This window comes from Bos indicus, chromosome 8, assembly GCF_029378745.1.
Source record: "Bos indicus isolate NIAB-ARS_2022 breed Sahiwal x Tharparkar chromosome 8, NIAB-ARS_B.indTharparkar_mat_pri_1.0, whole genome shotgun sequence".
Lineage (NCBI taxonomy): Eukaryota > Metazoa > Chordata > Mammalia > Artiodactyla > Bovidae > Bos > Bos indicus.
In genome coordinates, this window is record NC_091767.1 from 110,051,660 (window position 1) to 110,071,174 (window position 19,515).

General features: G+C 45.0%; 1 long non-coding RNA gene across 1 annotated transcript; it reads left to right on the forward strand.

Moving 5' to 3' along the window:
* The first annotated feature begins 364 nt into the window (after positions 1-364).
* LOC139184663 (uncharacterized) lies at positions 365-2,278 on the forward strand. Its single transcript, XR_011568224.1, has 2 exons — positions 365-786; positions 2,032-2,278. It is a non-coding gene; the product is annotated as an uncharacterized lncRNA (long non-coding RNA).
* Positions 2,279-19,515: the final 17,237 nt, after the last annotated feature.

Consider the following 19,515-nt stretch of genomic DNA (forward strand, 5'->3'; position numbering starts at 1 on the left):
AGCAGCAATGAAGACCGAGCACAGCCAAAAAATAAATAAAATTTTTCTAAAAAAGATTAAATCAGGGTGCTGAGTCCACGGCCAGAGTACCAGAGCCCCGACACAGTAGGAATCACAGCACCATTGTGAGGAGAACTGTGCGGCGCGGCTGGGCTGGGGTCCACAGGCAACTCCACCAGGACCTGCGGCTGTGTTTTCAAATCCAACAGGAAACTTCCCGATTTCTGTCTGAGCCTAGCAACCCAGAGCGGGCCTGGTCTGCAACCGTCCTGGGGGCACTGCGCTCCTGCGGGAGCCCCACAGGTCAGAGGCAGCAGAGAAGGAAGCTTAGTTTTAAGAGCTTTTGTGAAAGGCTGGACTCTGAATCCTTTTCCTGGGGCGGGACTCTTCACCTCCCTTCCCCATCAGGTCTGCGCTCAGATCCACAGAGGATGACATCAGTCACCCTGGGGTGTAAACGGGGTGTGACCTCTCCTGTGTTTTATCGAGTCAAAGTCCTGAGCTAAAGGAACGCACTGCAGTTGTGTAATTGCCGTCCTGGGTTCTCCAGGGGGTGGAGCGCCTGTTGAGTCAGCAGGCGGATGGCAGGGCCCTGCCTGGAGCGCAGGCTCCTCACTCCACGCTCCAGTCCTCCTCCACTCCACGGTGGAGGGAGCGCATGTCTTGCTGCCTCCACCGTGCTGCCTTGCTCCGGGAAGATGCTGATTCCTGCTCAACACAGGCCTTTGACTCTTGGAAATTCACGGGAGATTCCAGAGAGCGCCCGGTTCTGTGCTAACTGCTGAGGTACGATTCTAGCAGAGGTAGTTGTGAAGGGGAGTGGTCCTGAATAGCCTGATGGTCTGAGGACCATCACCTACCCTATGGACATGAATTTGGACAAACTCCGGGAGACAGTGAAGGACAAGGAAGCCTGGTGTGCTGCAGTCCACGGGGTCACAAAGAGTCACATACAACTTAGTGACTGAATGACAACAACACAAAACTGAGGACTGGGATATCAGCGGAGGATGTTCTCATGGAAAAGAAAAGTCCAGCCCCTTCCAGAAAGTTCTGCCTGGCTCAGCAAATTGTCCTGTTACCTTATTGGCACTGCCTCTGTATTTCTTTTCCATTTCAGACCAGGAAGGACACATGGGCAGTCTTCATGCATGGGTTTTTATCAGAATGATCTAACCTTCAGGAAAGGCCAAGAAACTCTACTCCTGCCTTTGCGCTCTCAACCTGCTTCCAGGAATTTATCCCAAAGAAGTACTTCCAAAGACGGTTTAAAAGTCTTGCTTTAATAAAGGTTGATTGTATATATAATAGCAGGTAGAGCTACACAGGCACCAAATGACAGCTGGACGAACAAACTCTGGCCCATCCGCTGGAAGGAATACGACGAGAAGCTCACAAATGACAAATGTAAATCTCGTCCAGCCATAGGAAAGTGTACATGAGGGAACATCAGGGAAAATGCTTGAAATTCAAACTGTATACGTCTGTCAAGTGTTTTTTTTTTTAAACCTCCTCACTGTGCTCTAGAAAGGCCACCTCCTGGATTTGACACTGCCCAGTGTGCTAGTTTCTTTTTTAATATTTATTTTATTTTTAAAACGTATTTGGCTGCACCAGGTCTTCACTGCAATATTCTTCTCTTTTAATTGTGGCATGCAAAGTCTTAGCTGTGGCATGGGGGGTCTAGTTCCCTGACCAGGGATAGAACTCAGGTCCCCTTTACTGGGAGCTTGGAGTTATAGCCACGGGAGCACCAGGGAAGTCCCTAGTTTCTTCTTGTTAATGACTGAATTCAGAGAGACATTTCCCCATGTGAACTGGGCCTCACAGCAAGGGTTATCTTCCAGGATGAATAAAAAACAGCCACTTCCAATCTCAATGTACACTTGGCTCTCTGAATCTGCAAGTTCCCCATCCTCGGATATGGAGGTGACTGGAGGCCTGTAGATGAAAACTGGAAGAGCTGAAGAAAGATTTTTTAAGAATTGAAATAAAGCCTGTCTTCTTTTTTATGGGTATTTGTGTCCTTAGAAAAGACCCTGATGCTGGGAAAGATTGAAGACAGGAGGAAAAGGGGATGACAGAGGATGAGATGGTTGAAAGGCATCACCGACTCGATGGACATGAGTTTGTGCACGCTCCGGGAGTTGCTGATGGACAGGGAAGCCTCACATGCTGCAGTCCGTGGGATGGCAAAGAACTGGACATGACTGAGAGACTGAACTGAACTGTGTCCTTGGATAATGGATTGACAGATAAAATAATCCCTGTGAAAATGTTTTCTGACTTTTAAGTATGTTTCAATATAAAATTTTGATTCCCTTTCTTGAAAAAGTAAAACATCATTTAAAAACTGCTAACTGCTCGATCCTGCATTAGGTGGCTGGTATAGAAATTGAGCGTTTGCTATCTGGGAGTCAGAAGAGTGGGGACGGAATCTTGACCTGGTCTTTCCCTTCTCAGATTACTCTGGGAGTTGGGATGCAAAGAAGGAGTAGCACGTGCTCACATGCAAAGGATGGGAGATCACTTTCTCAGGCAAGCTTGTCCTGGACCAGGGGAAACTGCCCCTCTGGCTCAAGTGACCTGTCCTCCTGAACACTGCCCTGCACCCCCAAGTAAGAGCCTTAACTGTATCAGTTAGAGTTAGCCACAAACAACAAACATCTGCAGATCATTTAATAACAACTATTGTTATTTTCATCATTAGTGTCCTAGTTGTTACTTGAGGACACTGTGCTAGGGTTGGTGGTAAGGGTTCCCATGCATTGTTTTTTGTGGTTTAAAATTATTCTCTATTTTATTTATCTTTGGCTGTGCTGGGTCTTTGTGGCTGTTCGGGCTTCTCTCTAGTTGCAGTGAGGGGGCTTCTCATCGCAGTGGCTTCTCTTGTTGCGGAGCACGGGCTTCAGAGCTCAGGCTCAGCTGTCATGGCACATGGGCTTAGCTGCTCTGTGGCATATGGGATCTTCCAGGAACCAGGGATCAAACCGTGTTTCCTGCATTGGAAACACTGAGCCACCAGGGAAAGTGAAAGATGCTGTTGTGTCTGACTCTTTGAGACCCATGGACCATACAGTCCATGGAGTTCTCCAGGCCACAATACTGGAGTGGGTAGCCTTTCCCTTCTCCAGGGTATCTTCCCAACCCAGGGAGCGAACCCAGGTCTCCCGCATTGCAGGCAGATTCTTTGCCAGCTGAGCCATAAGGGAAGCCCAAGAATACTGGAGTGGGTAGCCTATCCCTTCTCCAGGGGATCTTCCCGACCTGGGCATTGAACCAGGATCTCTTGCATTGCAGGCGGATTCTTTACCAACTGAGCTACCAGGGAAGCCCTGAGCCACCAGGGAAGCTCACATTATTTCTTTTTACCTATAACTTTGAAAAGGAGGCTATTCCTCCCTGGTAAAAATGAAGTAATTGGGCTTTAGAAAAGTTGAGAAATTTGCCCCTGGGCCACAGACTTAGTAAGAGATGAAGATGGTTTTCCAAGCTAGACAGACTGTGAAGCTGGAGGCCCCCATCGCCAGGGCCTATCCTCTTGATTTCGAAGCTCCTTCTGGGCTTCAGCCAGAAGCCAGCAGACGGGGCAGTGGAGCCTCCATCCTCTGTGGCCTCCACCGGCCTTCCTACTTCAAAGCAATTTCCAGAAATTGGGCTTGAGGTGGCTGCTGACATTCCCAAGAGCAGAACCCTGGCGCTAGATTCCCAGCAGCCACAAGAGCTGGCAAGAAGCAAAACTGCTCTCATGGCCTCAGGAAACATCTGCAAGTCCTCAAGGAGGCAAGACCCATGACTTTATCACCTTTCCAGGGGAGACAGTGGAACGGGCCCATCCGCAGTGATTGGACAGACGCACTGCTTTTACTCTCCAGGCTGGGTTTCTCCAAGTGGAACAATTCCCTCCTAACTACATTTTTAGGACATGGGGCACTTGGGAGCAGACCCCGTACTTTTTGCAGTGGGGTCACAGTCCTGAAATCAAAGCTACCACCTTCCTTCTAGAGCTCACATGCAATGATGGGGACAGCGACAAGCAGCATCTGCAATTCTCGGCGACTGGTCAAGACAGGGGGTGAGGGGAAAGGAGAAGAGTGTGAACTCTGAAGTTGGAAAGATCTGTTTCCTCACATCCTGGTTGTGTGACTTCAGGCAACTTTCCTAACGTTGCTAGGTTGTTTCTTCATCTGAAGGAAATATGAACAATGGTATTTGTATTGCATAATTCCTGGGAGGATGAAAAGGACAAAGCACATCAATAGTTAAAATTGCCTAGCACATGGTGGGGGCTCACTGAGCGATAATGACTAATGTTAATATTATGAACATTATTGTAAAGGCTCTAGGAGTGGCAGTTATAAGTGGTGTTTTTAAGCAGAAAACAACAGAAGGGACTTTTAAGCTGGGTTTTGACATGTACGTAGGAATTTGTTGAATGACTGGTGGGCAGGAAGGGTTTTCTAGTTAGAAACAACAGTCAGGGCAGCTTTGTGAAGGAGCAAAGGATGTTCAGGGAGCATGAGAGGACCAGTCAGGAACTACTGAAATATTCCCATTCAGAGATAAGCGAACTGGCTGGGGCAAGATGACACTCTGAAATCCCCTTTCTACTGTCCTCAAATAAAGGACCTAATTGACTTCGTGTAAATTCATAAACCTGCGTTCTAACAATCCGTGCTATGTGAAGTGGAGCAGCCTCTGTGCCTCTGGCTGGCCAATCTACAGAGAATAAATGAAGCTGAGGACGGCCCCCAGGTGTCCGAGCCTCCAGTCCACCTTCTCTGGAGTTACACAGGCTTGGGAGCCAATTTCCTCACTGTACAACCTTGGCAGTCCACTTGTCTCTCTACCCTCTCAGTTTTGTTATCTGAAAAAAGTATTATTTTTCCTATTATTCAGTGGGAATAATGATACACTATATAGAAGTCCCTACATACCATCTCAGCTCCGGACATACAGCAGGTGCCCTGCTTCCAAGAGAAAGGGGCTGCTCTGGGACAAGAACTTATTATAGGATCGGGCATCATGGATATACTCCTCCGTTATAGACAGAGAAAAAGACTTTCACAGAAATGGTATATTTTATTTTTTTAAAGATTTTTTTTTTGACGTGGACCGTTTGAAAAGTCCTTATTAAATGTGTTACAATATTGCTTCTGTTTTCTGTTTTGGTTTTTTGGCCAAGAGGCATTAGAATCTTAGCTTCCTGACCAGGGGTTGAACCTGCACCCTCTGCATTGGAAAGTTAAGTCTTAACCACTGGACCACCAGGGAAGCCCCCAAATGGTATATTTTAGATATCGTTCTGCAAGTTTCTTCAAAGAATAATACATCAAAGTCAATAGAGCTCGTCCTCATTCTTTTTTAGTTCAGATAGAATTCGCATCCCATAAAGTTCACTCTTTTTTGTTTGTTTTTTTAAATTTTTAACTGGAGGATAATTGCTATGCAATGTCGTGTTGCTTTCTGCCATAAACCAAGGTGAATCAGCCCTAAGTTTACATATACACCTCCTCCTTAAGCTTCCCTCCAACCTCCCCTGCACGTTGCTTTATTTTCGGTCCTGCCCCATGACACGTGAGACCTGAGTTCCCTGACCAGGGATCGAACCTGTGCCACCTGCGATGGAAGCCCAGAGACCTAACCACTGGACCGCCAGGGAATTTCCCAGTTTACTCTTTTAGAGTGTACAATTCAACGGGTTTTAGTACATTCACAAGATTGTACAACCATTGTTACTATCTAATGCCAAGACAACTTTATCATCCCCCAAAGAAACCCGTGCCCATTTGCAATCATTCCCGTTCTCCCCTCTCACCACCCCCAGTAACTACTCAGCCTTTTTCTGTCCCTGTGGACTTGCCTATTCTGGATACTTCCTATGAATGGAGTCATCTGAGGCCTCTGTGCCGCCTTCTTCCACTTAGCATACTACTTGCAAGATTCACCTGTGTCGTAGTGTGTCAGAACTCCACTCCTTTTCGTGGTTGAATGAGATCCCCTGGTATGGATGTTATACCACATTTTGTTTAATTGTTGTTGTTCAGTCACCCAGTCATGTCCAACTCTTTGCAATCCCATGGCACCTCACTCCAGTACTCTTGCCTGGAAAATCCCATGGACGGAGGAGCCTGGTAGGCTGCAGTCCGTGGGGTCGCGAAGAGTCGGACACGACTGAGCAGCTTCACTTTCACTTTTCACTTTCATGCGTTGGAGAAGGAAAATCCAGTGTTCTTGCTTGGAGAATCCCAGGGACGGGGGAGCCTGGTGGGCTGCCGTCTCTGGGGTCACACAGAATCGGACGCGACTGAAGCGACTTAGCAGCAGCAGCAGCAGACTACATTTTGTTTATCTATTCATTATTTGATGGGCATTTGGATTGTTTCTACTTTTTGTCTATTATGAATAATCCCCATTCTTTTTAATGCATAGTATTCTACTGATTGGATGTAACATAATTTATTTAAGCACTTATTACTTAAGAATAGTTCTGGTCTTGGAACTTCTCTGGTGGCCTGGTGGTTAAGGCTCTGCTCTCTCAGTGCAGGGGGCGTGGGTTCAGTCCCTGGTTGGGGAACTAAGACCCTGCACGTTACACAGCATGGCAATAGAGAAAGAATTTTTTTAAAAAAGAATAGGTCTGGTCGTCCCATTTTTGGCTAGTACAAAATGGTAATACAAAAAAAATGTCATCACAGCATCCTTCTGGTCTTCCGTAAGAGGTAGTCAAAACTTACCCCATTTCCTAAGGAAATTATTCAACTGAAGCAAAAGGTTACATTGACAAAGATACTGATTGAAGCAACTTTTACAGTAACGCAAAATGGAACTTCTTAAAGAGTCCATAATAAGGAGCTATTTTGACAGATTCTTTTATCTGATGAAATAGTATACAGTCAGCAAAAATGCTAATTATGAAGGCAATGGAGCCTAAGTGAATTGCTAATGATGACCTTCAGTTAAAATAAGTACAACAAAATGCAGAACTGCATCGCTTGCCCACACTGGTTCTCAAAATAGCAAGACACGGCGCTGGGAAGCATACCCAAGCCCTCTGGCCACAAGAGTCCCATTTCTGCCACATCACCGAGATGAACAGGATCTGGGCTGCTTCCATTAGGAGCAGGCTGTGGACCACTGCTGTCTCACACTGCTGCAGCTGCCACTCGAGGACCACTCACGGGAGGAGGGAGGGCTTTCCTCCCAAGTGACAAGGGAGCAGCAGTCACATTGCCTCCCTAGATACGGGGTTGTCAGAGGGTGGGTCATAGCTGGCTATAAAACTGTGATGAGAATCATGGATACAGGTCTTCTTGGGGCTCTGGAACCAGTCATTTGTGGACGCAGTGGGTGACGTACTGCGATGGCAACGTGTGACCCTGTGAACTTCTGTGCTGTGCTGGAATCCCTTGCTTGCCTTCAGTGTCTGGGACAACGCTGGCTCTGTGCTGCCTGACACTGTGCGTCCAGAGCAGTGGCTGCACATACATTCAACTGCAGCAACTGTGTGTGCATTCAGCCCAACCCACCATGTGACTCTCCTAACGTATGCTTTCCACTGTCATAATCGCGTATCCCACAGTCATCGCCGTTAAGAATACACAATGGAGCTACAGAACAGACTGCAAGGGGGAGGAGCAGGGGGGAGGGATGGGATCAGCAGATACAAACTACTCTATATAGAAGGGATAAGCAACAAGTCCTACTGTATGGCACAGGGAACTCTATTCAGTATCCAGGGATAAACCATAAAGGAAAAGAATATGAACAAGAATACATATACATATATTGGATTGGCCAAAAGGTTCATTCGGGTTTTTCCACAACATGTTATGGAAAAACCCAGTCTAACCAATACACCTCAATACAGCCCAATATAACTGAATCATAGAAATTAAGACAACATTGTAAGTCAACTATACTTCAGTGAAATAAAATTTTTAAAAAAGAATACACAATGCTGCAAAACCAATGATGAATATGCAGCCTTCAAAATATTCATGGGGAAAAATTTAGCCCCTATAGAGAGGATGTTGGCTGCATGTGTGTAGTTGTGACTTTTTTTACATTATTTTTCAATTGGAGGAAAATTGCTTTACAATGCTGTGATGGTTTCTGCTGTAGTACAACAGAAATCAGCTGTAATTATACATATACCGCATCCCTTCTGAGCCCCCCTGCCCTTCCCCCACCCCACCCCCTAGATCATCAGAGTGCCTGGCTGGGCTGCCTGTGTCACACAGCAACCTCTCAGCAGCTATCTACTTACACGGGGTAGTGTATACGTCTTTGCGACTGTTCCATTCATCCCACTCTCTCCTTCCCCCACTGTGTTCACAAGTCTGTCCTTTAAGTCTCCATTCCTTCCCTGTAAATGTTATTTTTGAGTTCTATCAACACACTTAGATTATATTGATTATCTATGATATCTTAGGTTATAATAATAAATAACAACAGATTACAGGTATTATTTCTAAACATCCTAAGCTTAAGATATACTAAATATATAATTTTTGAGAAGTCAAAGTTTATATGAAGGAATAGAAAAGACCAATACTTTATGGTATTCTGTACAATGCATGGTAGCTTCCAACCAGCTCCATGAACTGTGAACTGACCTCTAAACTGTCCCAAATCTTTTTTTGGGGTGGGGTGAAGTTGTGTTTGTTAGGGTCACAGCTAAGCTGCTACAGCAAAGACTCTAGAGTGGCCTAAACATGATGAAATTCATTTCTCTTAAAAACAGATCAGACAGGGCTTCCCTGGTGGCTCTGCGGCGAAGAATCTACCGACCAAGGCAGGAGACGCGAGCTCAGTCGCTGAGCTGGGAAGATCCCACATGCCCGGAGCAACTAACGTGTGCGCCACAGCTATGGAGCCCACGTGCTGCCAAGACAGACGCGCATGTGCCCTGTGGGCTCCACGAGAGCAGCCCTGTCAGCGAGGAGCGCGCGCCACAGTCGGAGCAGCCCCGCTCGCCTCAGCTAAAGAAAAGCCCGCACAGTAAGGAAGCCCCAGCACAACCGAAAATAAAGACATAAATAAAGTTATTAAAAAAAAAAAAAACAGGTGAGGCAGGCTGGGTTGATGAGGTGACTCTGCTGTGAACAGTACCGGGTTCCCTGTTCCGCCGTCCCCTAGGGGGTCATCATTTGCTTAATCAAAGCTGGGTTGCTACTCTTGGGAAAGAGGAAGGCGCCAACACCTAAAATGAGGAGCTTAAATAGAGATGACTCAGAAAGCTTGCACATCACTTCCTTTTATATCCTAATGGTCTGAACTGAATCACGGCCACCTCCAGGTGCAAGGCTCAGAAACGGAGTCTCTGCTCTGCCCAGGAAGAGGGAGAGGAGGGATCTGGGCAAAGAAAGAGTGATCAGCTAGAGAGCTTTTTTAATTAAAAAAACCTGTAACAATGGAATTATATCATAATCCCATAACACAGCTGCTGACATTTCTCCAAGGTTTCTTTCACATTTGATATGTACACATCTTTTTGCAAAGTTGTGAAAATAATGTCTATGCAATTTTACACTCTACTGGAATAAAACACAATTAAAATAAATGATATACTATTTTTCATCTGAAACATAGGCACAGTTTTTTCTTAAACCACGGTAGCCAACAACGGGGAATCAGTGGAGAAAATCACACTCAAATGTTACTGATGAGAATGTAAATGTGTGCAGTTTTTCTGGAGGGCAGTTTGGTGATCCATCTCAAAGGCTATTCACATTTAAGGAGGAAAATTCAGAGATGTGGATATAGATTTACGTGGGTAAACAACAAAGTCCTACTGAATAGCACAGGGAACTATACTCAAATATTTTGGGGTGACCCATACGGGAAAAGAATACGAAAAAGAATATATGTGTGTATAACTGAATCTCAATGCTGTACAGCAGCAGTTAACAGCATTGTAAGTCAACTACGCTTCAATTAAAAATTAATTAAAAAAAAGCTATGAGATATCTAAAAAAAATCATGCTTTTGTAGAACATTAATAATATGAAAAATCAGATAATATAACAACACTGAAACACATTGCAAAAGAGTGTATACAGTCTGTGTTGATGAAAATAACAAATAGATAATCTATAATAGAAGAGTTTTACTTGAGCCAAAGCGAGGACTATAGCGTGGAAGACCGTCTCTCAGATTACTCTGAGGAACTGTGCTGGAGAAACATGGTTGTCAGCAGAGTTTTATGTCTTGTCAAAACCAAAGGACGTCAAACACGTGAGGGAAATATTTCTCTCAAGGTTTCAAAAAGAGCAGATCAACACACACACGCTGACTCAGCTCGGCCTTGGCGCCTGGGAAGGGAGTCTTATCGTCAGGGAAGGACCAGCATTGGTGTCCCAGGAAGAGGCATTTAGTCTTTTATTTTGAACGTGACATTCTTTCCTTCTGGTCAATGTGTCCTTTTCTTTAATAATTAAAGCAGATGTACAATATATGTTTGATAGGCCACCTATAGGCTCTTTCAGTTAGCATAAAATTCAAGTTAACTCATGTATAAACCAGAATTATTTCCCCACAGTGCAATATATGAAAATTTCTTTTAGTATCTAATTCTAATTTTTGTTTCACTTAAAATTATCCAGAGATATAAAAAAGGGCTTGAAGAAAATTCACAAAAATGTTAACAGTGTTTCTTGTGGGTGAGTGGCGTAAGCTGTGATTTTCACATCCTTATTTCTTTAGTATTTTTCAAATTTTTGCAATGAACGTATGTCATGTTGGGCTTCCCAGGTGGCGCTAGGGTAAGAACCTGATTGCCAGTGTAAGAGACATAAGAGATGTGGGTTCGATCCCTGGGTTGGGAAAATCCCCTGGAAGAGGAAATGGCAATCCACCCCAGTATTCTTGCCTGGAGAATCCCATGGATGGAGGAGCCTGGCGGGCTATGGTCCATAGGGTTGCAGAGTCAGACACCACTGAAGTGACTCGGTTCACATGCACATCTGCTATGTCTGATTAAGGTGTTACTTAAACATTGAATCAGATGCTGTTGATCAGTCTGACTCTGCAACGCCATGGACTGCAGCACTCCAGCTTCCCTGTCCTTTACTATCTCCTGGAATTTTCTAAAATTCATGTTCATGGAGTCCGTGATGCTATCTAACCATCTCATCCTCTGCCACTGTCTTCTCCTCTTGCCCTCAATCTTTCCCAGCATCGGGGTCTTTTCCAATGAGTCGGCTCTTAGCATCAGGTGGCCAAAGTATAGGAGCTTCGGCTTCAGCATCAGTCCTTCCAATGAATATTCAGGGTTGATTTCCTTTAGGATTGACAGGTTTGATCCCTTGCAGTCCAAGGGACTCTCAAGAATCTTCTCTAGCACCACAATTTGAAAACATCAATTCTTAGCCATAGAGAATCCTAACACATCAGAGCAGGATGGATCCTCAGCAACAACTCCCTCACGTTTTTAAAAACAATTTGATCTCTAACAACTTATTCCATGTTGAGGTGACTACATAACAAAAGGTATCTGGAAGACTCAAAATAACATAAAACACGCACACACACCCCCCAAACTTCCAGCACAACTAGTGCTGACAGGGAAATAAGCACTGGGAAGCCAAACACCGACATTGGCAGAGAAGCGAGATGAGAGCTTCATTCGTCCGTTTAAAACCTGTTGGTCAAGACTTTCCAGGTGGCCCAGTGGTTAAGACTCCACGCTCCCAATGCAGGAGGCCTGGGTTCGATTCCTGGTCAGGGAATGGGATCCCGCATGCTGCAAATGAAAGACGCCACAACAAAGCTTGAAGATCTCATGTGTCCCAGTTGAGCCCCAGCATAGCCAAATAAATCAATAAATATTTAAAAATAGGACAAAGAGCTATTTGTGAGTACCTGCTATGACATTTTCAACATACCAATTACTGGAGCCTGGCAGGCTACAGTCATCAATAGAGATTACTAGTAATCAATAGGGAATCAATAGGTGCTTCCTCTTCTGGTCTCACAGTATTTAAAGACCACTAATTATTGCCGAGAGTCTGTTATACACTATAGGTTTTCATAGCCACTGGTCTGCCATGTTATTGCAATAGTATTAACCCCCACTTATTGAGTTAGGTCCCAACAGCTATGCATGGTAACTAAGCACAATTTATAATCTTACTGCAATACTATGAGATAGCTATAGCTAACCCCATTTTATAGATGAGACAACTGAGAATCAGAAAGATTAAGTGGATTTCCCAAGATTACACAGATAATTAGTAGCAGAGCTGCTTTCCAATGCATGTCTCTCTGCCCTTAAGCCTAGAGTCCTGTATCCTACTCAGAGCTTCACCCTCCAACACCCATTCATTCCAAAGCCTAAATAAAAGCCCAGGACTGGAGAAGTTTGTACCTAACCAGACTTACTGAATTTAGTGGGATGAGGCCCAGGAGTCTTCTGTTGCTTTTTTTTTTTTTAATCAGTTGTCAGGTTTATCTTGCAATTAGCTGTCAGAATCTTCTGTTCTTAATAAGATCTTTATATACTTTGTAACTGAATGTGTGCTCAGTCATGTCCAACTCATTGCAACCCCATGGACTATACAGCCCTCCAGCCTCCTCTGTCCGTGGAATTTTCCAGGCAAGAATACTGGAGTGGGTTGCCATTTCCTACTCTAGGGGCCCTTCCCAATCCAGGAATTGAACCCACGCCTCCTGCATTTTCAGGCAGATTCTTTCTCACTGCACCACCTGGCAAGTCTGTATATACTTCGTATCTATGCCAGAGTTTAGGACCACTGCCTGGAAACCTATGCTTCCAGCCTGGAAAACTATGTTTCAACCTTCCAAGAAAAGGAATTATCCCCAGGCCCTACTGGCTCAGACGGTAAAGAACCTGCCTGTAAGGCAGGAGACCTGGGTTCGATCCCTGGGTAGGGAAGATCCCCTGGAGAAGGGAATGGCAAACCACTCCAGTATTCTTGCCTGGAGAATTCCACAGAGGAGCCTGGCAGGCCACAGTCCATGGGGTTGCAGAGAGTTGGACACAACTGAGCAACTAACACTTTCACTTTCAAGTGCCAAAAAGAAAAAAAAATTGTATATGAGGACTTCACGTGCAATGGGGACTGGACATGGGAGTCAGGGGCTTCCCAGGTGGCTCGTGGCCAAGAACACGCCTGCCAGTGCAGGAGATGGGAGAGACTCAGGTTCGATCCCTGGGTGGGAAGATCCCCTGGAGCAGGGCATGGCAACTCACTCCAGTATTCTTGCCTGGAGAAGTCCATGGACAGAGGAGCCTGGTGGGCCACAGTCCATGGGGTCACAAAAAGAGTCAGACATGACTGAAGTGACTCAGCACGCATGCATGGGGGTTTAGGGGACAGAGTGGTCATAAAACTGTCTAGAAAAGTGAAATTTGAGAATAGTCCTAAGTTACTGAGAAGGAGCAGAAACAATACAGATCTGGAAAGTGTGTTTAGGTAAATGGAACCATCAGAACAAAGACTCCAAAGGACAAAAAACCAGGTACCCTCAGAATACAGCCCGGAGGCCAGTGGGATTGGTTGATTTTAGCTTGTGTAGAATGCTTTGTTGGAGAAGGCAATGGCAACCCACTCCAGTGTTCTTGCCTGGAGAATCCCAGGGATGGGGGAGCCTGGTGGGCTGCCGTCTGTGGGGTCACACAGAGTCGGACACGACTGAAGTGACTTAGCAGCAGCAGCAGCAGCAGAATGCTTTGTATTTAAGTTTTCCCATCACTCAGAACAGGGTGATGTCAGTCACTCACATTCACAAAATATTAACTCCAATGGATATAGTTCTCAAGAATTTGTCAAAAGATATGTAAAAGTTCTTTGTTTTCCTGGCTTCTGCATCAGCAAACTCCTTTCCACTTTCCCATAGTTCTTATTTCCTGTAGTGTTCTCTTATGATGTTCAGAACGTGATTTTCAAATCTGGACTACCCGTTCAAAGAATATTAAGTGGTATTTGTCGTCGTTTTTGTTGTCACCAAGTCATGTCCCACTCTTTGCGACCCCATGGTCGATAGCCTGCCAGGCTCCTCTGTCCTCCTCTGGTTTTAAATCAAATCAAATAAAGATGGGGTCCCTATTAAGGTCGTAAACTCACACTAGGTTTTCTCTTTCTCTCTCTCAAAATCCATTCTGGAGAAATTATTTAAACAAAATGGAAAGACGGAGCTGAGGAACTTATAAAACATAAGAAGGCTGTGGGGAGACAGGGTCTGTCCGGACCTGGTGTGAGTAGCCGGGCGTGCGGAGTGGGCACCTGCAGCCTGGAGGAAAGGCTGACGCAGGCAGCAGACAAAGGACAAGCCAGAGGAAAGGCCTTTGAGGTCGAATGTTGCCTCCCTTAGGGGTCACCTTGGATAAACACTGCCTGCCCCTCCCATTAGGAACCTGCAGCACAGGTAGCGTATCAGGACCGCAGAGAGCCTCAGCGAGGAGACAACGGGACCAGAGATTCCATGTCCCAAGGAGAACAATGGAACCAGAGATTCCACGTCCCAGAGAGGCCGCCTCCGCCCAGTCTTACTATGTAAGGGCAAATCCCGTACCAGAAGAGGTGGGATTAGACCAGAGGGATCGGGACTGATTCGGCGGGTCCTGGCGTTCTGTGATCTGAGGCGTGTCCCCTCCTCTCTCCTTAAACCCGAAGGGACAGACAGAGACTAGAGCTTGCTCTTCAGCCTTTCCCGCTAAAAGCACTGCTGTACAAAGGAGCTGCTGCCCAGGGGACCGGGAGCTTCTAGACCAAACTAATGAGCCACCTGAGAAACGCAGCCTCGGTCAAAGGAGGATAAACATCTACCATCTGAAGTGAGATGATTGGAAGAGACTGGCCAAGAATAAGCTTGGTAAAAACACTTAGGAAAACAAGGCATTGGAAAGCATAAAGCAAAACAGGAAATGATTTTTTACAACTTTAATGATGTATAATTAACATATACACATGCTGCAAGTATTCCATTTGATGAGGTTTGACATAAATACATATCTGTGAAGCCACCACTGTAGACGTAAGGTGATAAAGATCTCCATTCCCTCCCCTCAGTGTCCTCCTGCCCCTGGTAGCCCACTCTTCGTCTACTTGCATCCCCAGACAACTGCTGATCAGCTTTCTGTCTCTCCAGGTTAGTTTCCCATAGAGGATTTTGTGTAAATAGAATCATAGAGTTTACAGTCTTTTCGTGTTTTGCTTATTTCACTCAGCATAGTAATTCTGAAGTTCATCCTCGTTATTATATGTGTTGATAGTTCTTCCTTTTTATGACTGAGCAGTATTCCACCATGTGGATGTACCTCAATCTCTTTACCCATTTAAAAACAGTAAAATACACCAGTGAAGATAATCCTAAAACTCTGGCACCTTGAGTCCACTTCGAAATCACTGATCAAATCAAGATCGTCCATGTCTGTGACTTCTCACAGAAACTCTATGTTATCGAGAGCACTGTTCATGCAGCATTTCTTTTTTAAAAAAATTAATAAAAGAGTTAAACGCCTTTACTGCTGAGCTCTAAAATCAGATTTGCAATTATATGTGATGCTAACTTGCTGTTTTGGTACTTTTTCTTAGGATGGTAAAATGTACGTAAGATAATCTGCCATTTTAACCACATTATATAGTTTGGTGGCATTAACCACATTTGCAGTGTTGTGTAACCATTACCACTGCTGCTGCTGCTGCAGTCGTGTCCGACTCTGTGCGACCCCAGAGATGGCAGCCCACCAGGCTCCCCCATCCCTGGGATTCTCCAGGCAAGAACACTGGAGTGGGTTGCCATTTCCTTCTCCAATGCATGAAAGGGAAAAGTGAAAGTGAAGGCGCTCAGTCGTGTCCGACTTTTATTGACCCCACGGACTGCAGCCTACCAGGCTCCCCCGTCCACGGGGTTTTCCAGGCAAGAGTACTGGAGTGGGGCGCCATTGCCTTCTCCAAACCGTTACCATTACCCAGTTCCAAACTTTCCCCGCCCCCAACAGAAACTCTGGATCCATTAAGCAGCAGTTTCTCATTTTCTCCATGCCCAGCCTCCAGTAAACTCTAATCTACTTTCTGTCTCTATGAATCTGCTTCTTCTGGATATTTCATATCAGTGAAATAATATATGCCACTTGGGGTCTGGGTCATCTTCCCTAGCTCATGTTTAAGGTTCATGCACACTGCAGTACCAGAGCTTCACTCTTACTGCCGAGTATTGCTCCACGGTATGTGTATGCCGTGCTTTGTCATGGATTCCTCCGTTGATGGACTTTCAGGCTGTCTCTACCTTTTGGCTTCTGTGGATGATACTCTGCGAGTACTGGCATACAAGTGTCTGTGTGAGTCTGTTTTCAGCTCTTTTTGGTATTTACAGAAGAGTGACACAGGACAGGACCATGAGGTCCTCCCCCTACGCCCTCTGCCTGCCTTTTGTCTGTGAAAAACTTTAGTCAAAGACTAAGTTTAATCAGAGAAATGAGAATATGTGGAAATAAAGGAAAACAATCGAGTACTCATTAAGTATAGTTCAAGGACCTTTAGTTCCTTCTCAAGGGCTATGCATAATATTCTGAGCCATGTCCTGTAAACTGTTTTATAGATGCTGAAACACCAGGTGGAACAAGTTAACTACTTGATGACCAGACTGTACCCTAGACATCAGTTCAGTTCAGTTCAGTTGCTCAAAGAGTGTCCGACTCTTTGCGACCACATGAATCGCAGCACGCCAGGCCTCCCTGTCCATCACCAACTCCCGGAGTTCACTCAAACTCACGTCCATCGAGTCGGTGATGTCATCCAGCCATCTCATCCTCTGTCGTCCCCTTCTCCTCCTGCCCCCAATCCCTCCCAGCATCAGAGTCTTTTCCAATGAGTCAACTCTTTGCATGAGGTGGCTAAAGTACTGGAGTTTCAGCTTTAGTATCATTCCTTCCAAAGAAATCCCAGGGCTGATCTCCTTTAGAATGAATGAACTGGTTGGATCTCCTTGCAGTCCAAGGGACCCTAGACATGAGCTGCCACAATTCCAAGAATTGGCCTCAAAAAAAAAATGGGAACAAATGGACCCTGGAACTGATGATTAACTGCACCTAGAAGAATCAAGATGACGCTGGTCAAACCACCGATGAGCAATCTGAAAATGACTGTCAGAGCTGACTGTGCTGTTTCTGCATGTAGTACCCCCCCCCCACCCCCCGTCCCCGACAACTCCGTGTATAAAAGCTCTCACCCCCTGCTTGTTGAGGGCAAGGGGAGTAGGCCCTTGGACAGATTCTGCCTTCCTCCCCAGTTGCTGGCATCTGAAACAAAGCCAACTTTCCTTTCCACCAACCTGGCCTGATTTTTGGCTTTTGAGTAGCGAGCAGCTAGACCCCACACCTTTCAGTAACAAGAGTGGAACTGCTGGGTCATATGGTGGATGGAGGAGCCTGGTGGCTGCAGTCCATGGGGTCGCTAAGAGTCGGACACAACTGAGTGACTTCACTTCTACTTTTCACTTTCATGCATCGGAGAAGGAAATGGCAACCCACTCCAGTGTTCTTGCTTGGAGAATCCCAGGGACAGGGGGGCCTGCTGGGCTGCTGTCCATGGGGTCGCACGGAGTCAGACATGACTAAAGCGACTTAGCAGCAGCAGCAGCAGCATGGTGGTTCTATGTTTAAATTTTTGAGGACTCACCAAAGTGTTTTTCATAGGTGCTACATCATTTTACATTCCTACCAGAGAAGTCTGAACGTTCCAGTGTCTCCAGCAATTTATCAACACTTGTTATTTCTTATCTTTTTGAGAGTAGCCATCCTAATGAGTATAGTGTCTCCCTTTGCTTTTAATTTACATTTCCCTAATGATTAGTGATGTTGAGCTTCTGTTCATGTGCCTATTGGCTATTTGAACAGCTTTTGGGGGGAAATATCTATTCAAATTTTGTCCATTTTTTAATTGGATTGTTTGAATTTTTGTTGTTGAGTTGTAAATGTTGAGCTCCTATTGTAAATGGAGTTGTTTTCTTCATTTCCTTTTAAGATTGCTCATTGCTAGCGTGTAGAAATACAACTGATTTTCATGTGTTGACTTTGTATCCTGCAACTTTGAACTCATTTATTAGCATTAACAGGTTTTTTTGGTGAGTGAATTCCTTAGGGTTTCCTAGATATAATTTCTAGATATAGTCTTCAAATTTAGTTCAGATGGCTTTTATTTGAAGAACTTCCACTGCTATGTTGAGTGGGAGAGTCACGCTGCCTTTGTCTTACTCCTGATCTTATGGGAAAAGCTTCCAGTCTTTCACCATCAAGTATGAGGTTAGCCTTGAGGTTTTTTTTAATTAATTAATTTACTTATTTTTGATTGTGCTGGATGTTTGTTGCGGCTTTCTCTAGTTGCCGCGAGGGGGTGCTAGTCTCTAGTTGCTTTGCCTGGACTTCTCCTTGCGGGGGCTTCTCTTGTTGCGAAGGATGGGCCTCGGGGTGGGGGCTCCCAGTGGACGCAGCTCTCAGGCTTAGTCGCCCTGCAGCACGTGGGATCTTCCGGGACCAGGGACTGAACCCGTGTCCCCTGCATTGGCAGGCGGATTCTTATCCACTGGAGCACCAGGGAGGTCCTAGCTGCGAGTTTTCATAAATGCCTTTTATCATGTTGCAGATGTTCCTTTCTATTCCCAGTTTATTGAGTGTTTGGTTGCTGTATTTTTAATCATGAAAGGTTGTTTGATTTTATCAAATGCTTCTTTCTGTATCAATTGAGATGATCATGTGATTTTTCTCGCTTCATTCCATCAGCATTATATACACTGCATTTATTGACTTACGTATGTTGGCCACACAAAAAAATCTATATAGATTAAAATCTGTATCTTTGGAAACTAATAAATTATTAAGTAACGCTTGAGTTTAAAAGGAAATTAAGACGTACTAAAAATTGACTGATAATTAAAACACAACAGGGTTTCCCTGACCGTCTAGTGGTTGGGAATCCACCTGCCAGTCCGGGGGACTATGGTTCGATCCCTGGCCCAGGAAGATCCCACGTGCCGTAGAGCCACATGGCCTGGGCACCACAACTGCTGACGCCCTCGTGCCAAGATCCTAGGCTCTGCAACAAGAGGAGTCACTGCAAGGAGAAGCCACACACCACAAGGAAGGGGAGCCGCACTTCGCTGCAACCAGAGAAAGCCTGCTCACAGCAGCAAGACCCAGGGCAGCCAAAATTAATTAATCAATGTTTTAAAAATATAAATAAAATAAAACACAATAAGTTGAAATTGGACACAGCTAAAGCAATACTTAGACCAAGAGAACAAACACAAAGAAACAAGAAAGAATGAAATACTAAGATGCAGTAGAGAACAACTTGGAGAATATTAACAAAATCCAAAGCTGGTTTATTGAAAGTTTCTTAAGATAGATAGACCATTATCTAACTGACAAAAAAAAAAAAAAAAGAGAGAGAAAGAGAGAAACGTTACCCAAAAGCTAAAAAAGAAGCAAAACGGATAAATTATTGTAGACACAACAGATTTAAAAGATCATAAAAGGGTTAGAAGAGGTGC